Below are 7,500 nucleotides of genomic sequence, written 5' to 3' on the forward strand. Positions count from 1 at the left end.
AAGTGTTTTCTTTCCAATGGTACCAATTATATGCATATCCTGGCTTCGGCCTGAGCTACAGGCAGTTTACTTTGGGCACGTCATTCAGGCAGGAATTTGAGAAAAAAGGGGCCTAGCCATAAGAAGTTACAAACTGTAATATCTTATGTTTCACAGAGTCGTGACTGAACGACGACACGGATAATATACAGTTATTATATGGATTTTCCGTACATTGGGAGGATAGGACAGCTATGTCTGGTGACAAGTGGTGGTGGTGTGTGTCTATTTGTGAATAACAGCTGGTGCACAATGTCTAATATAGGTTTTTACAATCACTAGAACTAATTTCAGAACCTTGATGTCATTTTTCAAAACTCTAGACACAAAACTTACAACCGATGATCAAAATGCACATTTTTCAAAACTCATAACACTTTTTCCAATCGCTTGGGTACTGTCACGTTCGTCGTATGAATCGGACCAAGGCTCAGCGTGGTATACGTACATTTTTTATCATTATAAGAAAGAACACTGAAGAAATTAACCAAAATAACAAAACGACACGTGACGCTATACAAAATGAGTGCTGACAGGCAACTACACATAGACAAGAACCCACAAACACCAAAGGTAAATGGCTACCTAAATATGATCCCCAATCAGAGACAACGATAAACAGCTGCCTCTGATTGGGAACCATATCAGGCCACCATAAACATACAAAAACCTTAGACAATTCAAATCCCCTAGACAATACAAAAACTCTAGAAAATACAAAAACTAGCGTACCCACCTTAGTCACACCCTGACCTAACCAAAATATAAAGAAAACAGAGATATCTCAGGTCAGGGCGTGACAGGTACATGAAGATAATTTGTTCATTTGTTTAAATCATCTGTGCAAAAACTTAACATCAGGATTACCATTTCAAAATGCAATTCACACATTACATCTGAGATGACCGTCTATTCATTTCAACTGCTCAAAATGATAAGTAACTGTTGCGTCACTGTTAATGCATAGTTTTATGGAAACTGACAAACAATATTGCATGTTTAGATCATGAAAGTTTCAGGATAACGAGATCCATTGACACCAATTACGTGGAACATGAACCAATTGCACTACATTATCTATGGATGTAATATTTCATCATTATTCTTTATCAGACACTGTTTCTATGGTCCCATGTACCACTTTTACAGACCATGTTTTCAGATGTGATTTTACTGTACACTCTAGTACTGTACACCCTTTTGCCTCCACAATAGCCTGAATGATTTACGGTGTTGTACGTTAAGAGGTTTTGGTATTTGGTATTTTATTAGGATCCTCATTTAGCTGTTGTTAAAGCAGCAGCTGCTCTTCCTGGGGTCCACAGAGAACATGAACCATAATACAGAATGACATAATACAGAACATCATTAGACAAGAACAGCTCAAGGACAGAACTACATACATTTTTAAAAAGGCACACGTGGCCTACATATCAATGCATACACACAAACTATCTAGGTCAAATAGAGGAGAGGCGTTGTGCCGAGAGGTGTTGCTTTAACTGTTTTTTGAAACCAGGTTTGCTGTTTATTTGGGCAATATGAGATGGAAGGAAGTTCCATGCAATACTGTACATTTTCTTGAATTTGTTCTGGATTTGGGGACTATGAAAAGACCCCTGGTGGCATGTCTGGTGGAATAAGTGTGTGTGTGAGAGCTGTGTGTAAATTGAATATGCAAACAATTTAGGATTTTCAACCCAAATTCAACTAACCCATATTAGCCCTCTGATTACAATTAAGAGCAAAACGTGCCACTCTGTTCTGGGCCAGCTGCAGTTTAACTAGGTCTTTCCTTGCAGCACTGGACTGAACAATAATCGAGTAGAGCATCTCTTTATTAAGGCTATCTATTTATTTATTTATTATTAAAGCTATCTATTTATTAAGGCTCAGCCCAACTTTGCAACCATTGAACCGTTTTGACCATGACAGTTTACAATCGAAGGTAACGCCAAGCAATTTAGTCTCCTCAACTTGTTCAACAGCTACAACAGCTATACCATTCACTACAAGATTCAGCTGAGGTCTAGCACTTAAGGTAAATTACCACCACCAACTGGACTGGAGTGTGGACCTCAGTTCATCTTTCAATCAGCCACGTGGTATATGCTCCTAAAAACCAATGGGAGAGGCTGGACTTGCACCACATCAAGCGTCGCAAATAGAACCAAGTTCTATTTTAGCGCCTGGCTGCGCAGACACTAATTTACACGCGCAAGCAGTGTGGGTACAATGATTGAATAACCTGTATGTGTACATTTATTTTGGTCAGCATGTAAGCTCGCAGTCAACGAGCTGTGGAAAGTCATAAACAAACAATATAATCATCCAGAAGTGACGCTCCTTGTGGCTGGAGACTTTATTAAGGAAAGCAAACTTAAATCAATTTTACCTCATTTCTTCCAGCATGTTACGTGCAACCAGAGGAAAAAAACTCTAGAGCACCTTTACTCCACACACAGAGATTCGTACAAAGCTCTCTCCTGCCCTCCATTTGGCAAATCTGACCATAATTTTACTCTCCTGATTCCTGCTCACAAGCAAAAACTAACTGCGTAAGATGGAGATGGTGCCGGAGAAGAAGGCACGTTTCACGTACCCCCAGCAGATTGTTCTTCTTTCGTTTGTTTTTTTATAATGTTGCCGCTACCATCTCTTATGACCGAAAATAACTTCCAGACATCAGGACTGTGATTACTCAAGAAGGACTAGCAGAATCATTTTTTTCCTTTCATTACTCTGACGAGCCCGACGCGAAGGATATACTGCTTCCTCGAGAACAGGACCCGATCCCCGTGATCTGCATGAAGAGGGGGTGGAGAAAGAGAAGCCGGAGAGCGGGCTGCCTTCTGAGAATTCGTAGGCGATCGAATAAACCCCCACTTCCCTCCATTCTGCTAGCAAACGTGCAATCTTTGGAGAATAAAATCGATGAGGTATGCAGAAGATTAAACTACTAACGGGACATTAAAAACTGTAACATCTTATGCTTCACGGAGTCATGGTTGAACGATGATAATATCAACATACAGATGGCTGGTTACACAATGTACCAGCAGGATAGAACAGAGGTGTCTGGTAAGACCAGAGGCGGCTGTCTACAACAGCTGGTGCACGATATCTAAGGAAGTCTCGAGCTATTGCTCGCCTGAGGTCTAATGATAAGCTGTAGACCACACTATCTACCGAGAGAGTTTTCATCTGTATTTTTTGTAGCTGTTTACATACCACCACAGACTGAGGCTGGCACTAAGACAGCATTGAATGAGCTGTATTCTGCCATGAGCAAACAAGAAAACGCTCACCGAGAGGCGGGGCTCCTAGTAGCTGGGGACCTTAATACAGGGAAACATAAATCCATTTTACCACATTTTTATCAGCATGTTAAATGTGCAGCCAGAGGAAAAAAAACTCTGGACCACCTTTACTCCACCCATAGAGACACATACAAAGCTCTCCCTCGCCCTTCATTTGGCAAATCTAACCATAATTCTATCTTCCTGATTCCTGCTTTCCAGAAAAAAATAAAGCATGAAGCACCAGTGACTAGATAAATAAAAAAGTGGTCAGATGAAGCAGATGCTAAGCTACAGGACTGTTTTGCAGCACAGACTGGAATATGTTCCAGGATTCATCCAATGGCATTGAGGAGTACACCACATCAGTCATTGGCTTCATCAATAAGTGCATCAATGACGTCATCACCACACTGACCGTACATACATACCCCAACCAGAAGCCATGGATTACAGGCAGCATCCGCACTGAGCTAAAGGGTAGAGCTGCCGCTTTCAAGGAGTGGGACTAACCCGGAAGCTTATACGAAATCACGATATGCCCTCTGACGAACCATCAAACAGGCAAAGTGTCAATACAGGATCGATTCGTACTACACCGGCTCTGACGCTTGTCGGATGTGGCAGGGCTTGCAAACCATCACAGAAAACAAAGCGGAGAGCTGCCCAGTGACACGAGCCTACCAGATGAGCTAAACTAGTTTTATGCTCGCTTCGAGGCAAAAAACCACTGAAACATGCATGAGAGCACCAGCTGTTCCGGAACACTGTGTGATTTAGCTCTTCGCAGCCGATGTGAGTAAGACCTTTAAAAAGGTCAACATTCACAAGGACGCAGGGCCAGACGGAATATCAGGTTGTGTCCTGTGAGCATGCACTGAACAACTGGCAAGTGTCTTCACTGACATTTTCAACCTCTCGCTGTCAAAGTCTGTAATACCAACATGTTTTAACCCTCCTTCTGTGTTCTGGTCGAATTGGACAGATTTACAACTTTTCTTTTTGAAAAATGTAGTTAATTTAATCTGATTGTCATAATGTCCCATGAATTTGTCCACACAAAATACATTTTGATGATTTTCATTACATTTTGGGTGTTTTCTTTAACTTTGTACACCTGAGGTGTTCCCGGTCAAAAATGACCGGTCATGTGAAATGAATGGGTGAGACTAAAATGAGTGTGTTCCAGAGTTCAGGCACATGCCCTTTCATCAGATGGAAACAATTCCTCTCCCAGACACCCACATGCATGTGTGTTTGAGCACACACACAAACACACAAACCTCACTCCCCTTCTTGGCTTCTATGGGAACCTTTCCCCAATAGAATCTTTCCCCCACGGGAACCACAAGGTTGGTCACAAACAATCGCAACATTGTTTCAATAATATATAGAATTTTTCACAGCTCTGGTATATAAAGCTTTTTTGAGGCCTTGCTCACAATTCATTCTGTGGCAGCACAATGACCAAACAATATACTATACGTGAGGCTCTTGATCATATCTTTGTTCATGACACTACCTACATGTACAAATGACCTCGACTAACCTGTACCACCGCACATTGACTCGGTACCGGTACCCCTGTATATAGCCTTGTTAATGTTATTTTATTGTTTAACTTTTAAAAAATGTATCTCAATTTCATGGTATCCAATTAGTAGTTACTGTCTTGTCTCATCGCTACAACTCCCGTACAGACTTGGGAGAGACAAAGGTCGAGAGTCACGCGTCCTCCGAAATACAACACAACCAAGCCGCATTGCTTCTTAACACAGCGCGCATCCAACCCGGAAGCCAGCCGCACCAATGTGTCGGAGGAAACACCGTACACTTAGCGACCTGATCAACGCGCACTGCGCCCGGCCCGCCACAGGAGTCGCTAGTGCGCGATTCCCTAACCCGGACGACGCTAGGCCAATTGTGCGTCGCCCAATGGACCTCCCGGTCGCAGCCGGCTGACCAAGGGTCTCTGGTGGCACAGCTAGCACTGCGATGCAGTGCCTTAGACCACTGCGCCACCCGGGAGGCCCCTATTTTCTTGCTTTTTAATTGTATTTTTTACTTTAGTTTATTTTGTAAATAAGTCTATTTCTTGAACTGCATTGTCGGTAATAATGTTATATTCGACACATGTGACAAATACAATGTTATTTAATCTGTGTGTTCATCTATGCACATTTACATTTGAGTCATTTGGCAGACACTCCTATCCACAGCGACTTTCAGTAGTGAGTGCATACATTTTTTCATAATTCCCGTAGGGACCGAACCTTGCAAACGCCTCTACCAACTGAACTACATGGGACCTGTTTGTCTGGTCACCCATTTGTCAGTTATTCTGTCTATCCATCCATCCACCCACCCATATCGTTAACCATCTACCCATTTGTCAGTTATTCTGTCTATCCATCCATCCACCCACCCATATCGTTATCCATCTACCCATTTGTCAGTTATTCTGTCTATCCATCCATCCACCCACCCATATCGTTATCCATCTACCCATTTGTCAGTTATTCTGTCTATCCATCCATCCACCCACCCATATCGTTATCCATCCATCCACCCATATCGTTATCCATCTACCCATTTGTCAGTTATTCTGTCTATCCATCCATCCACCCACCCATATTGTTATCCCTCTACCCACTTGTCAGTGTTGTTGTAGCCCAGTAACGCTGTATCTAATCAGTGACTCAAATATTCATTAAGTTTACATTCATTAAGAGTTATCTGTTACATTATGCAACAACTCAGCCTCGCCGCTAGGCCCAAACAATCCCATAATGCACTGCATCGCCACGGGAACCCCGGCTGATGTACAACACTATTTGTGAAACACAGTTAGGCCGAAATGAATTCTCTCTCTCTCTCTCTCTCTCTCTCCCTCTCCATGAGAGAGAATGAGCGAAGACTTGAAATAGACAAGATGATGGGTTTACATTCATGTAGAATTATTTTATTTTTTTAATCAAGGAGCATTTTCTAAATTCAAACGGCCCCCCTGCAACTGGACACGGACATTTTACGAGACTCCTGTTTCCCCGAATCAAGGACAAAGACAGCATCACCAAGCTAAGGTTGGTCAAAAATTCTCTGTGCTACACAAAACAGTACCTATCCACAACCAATATTGAGTTGCACCCTCCTTTGCCCTCAGAACAGCCTCAATTCGTCAATGGGATGGACTCTACAAGGTGTCCAAAGCGTTTCACAGGGATGCTGGCCCATTTTGACTCCAATGCTTCCCACAGTTGTGTCAAGTTGACCTGGTTAGTCTATGTCATGGAAAGAGCAGGTGTTCTTAATGTTTTGTAAACTCAGTGTACATTTAAATTGCTAAGTGAAATAAACAAGAGTGAAATAAAAAATCTCTCTCTTCATTCTGACTGAGTACCAGTATTATGAGGCTCCCGAGTGGCACAGCATCTCAGTGCTTGAGGCATCACTACAGACCCTGGTTCAATCATGGGCTGTATCACAACCGGCTGTGATTGGGAGTCCCATAGGGCGGTGCACAATTGGCCCAGCGTCGTCCGGGTTTGGTCGGTGTAGGCCGTTGTTGTAAATAAGAATTTGTTCTTAACTGACTTGCCTAGATCAATAAAGTTTTTTTAATTACATTTTTTAAGTCAATCTCTCTCTTCTGCACGTGACAGATGGGACTATAATACAGGAGTGTCAGTGTGTCTATTTGATGTTTTCTAAGAATATGTGTGAGTGTGGAAGCATGTATCTTCATGAATATGTGTGAGTGTGGAAGCATGTATCTTCATGAATATGTGTGAGTGTGCAAGCATGTATCTTTATGAATATGTGTGAGTGTGCAAGCATGTATCTTCATGAATATGTGTGAGTGTGGAAGCATGTATCTTCATGAATATGTGTGAGTGTGCAAGCATGTATCTTCATGAATATGTGTGAGTGTGGAAGCATGTATCTTCATGAATATGTGTGAGTGTGCAAGCATGTATCTTCATGAATATGTGTGAGTGTGCAAGCATGTATCTTCATGAATATGTGTGAGTGTGGAAGCATGTATCTTCATGAATATGTGTGAGTGTGCAAGCATGTATCTTCATGAATATGTGTGAGTGTGCAAGCATGTATCTTCATGAATATGTGTGAGTGTGCAAGCATGTATCTTTATGAATATGTG

At 42.1% G+C, this 7,500-nt stretch overlaps 1 protein-coding gene across 3 annotated transcripts in view; it reads right to left on the reverse strand.

Annotated features, from left to right (window-relative positions):
- LOC115117165 (replication protein A 70 kDa DNA-binding subunit-like) overlaps positions 1–7,500 on the reverse strand; it is a 94,172-nt gene that overhangs the window by 39,528 nt on the left and 47,144 nt on the right. The gene's annotated exons all lie outside the window — the stretch shown is intronic.

This window comes from Oncorhynchus nerka, linkage group LG19 (genome assembly GCF_034236695.1).
Source record: "Oncorhynchus nerka isolate Pitt River linkage group LG19, Oner_Uvic_2.0, whole genome shotgun sequence".
NCBI lineage: Eukaryota > Metazoa > Chordata > Actinopteri > Salmoniformes > Salmonidae > Oncorhynchus > Oncorhynchus nerka.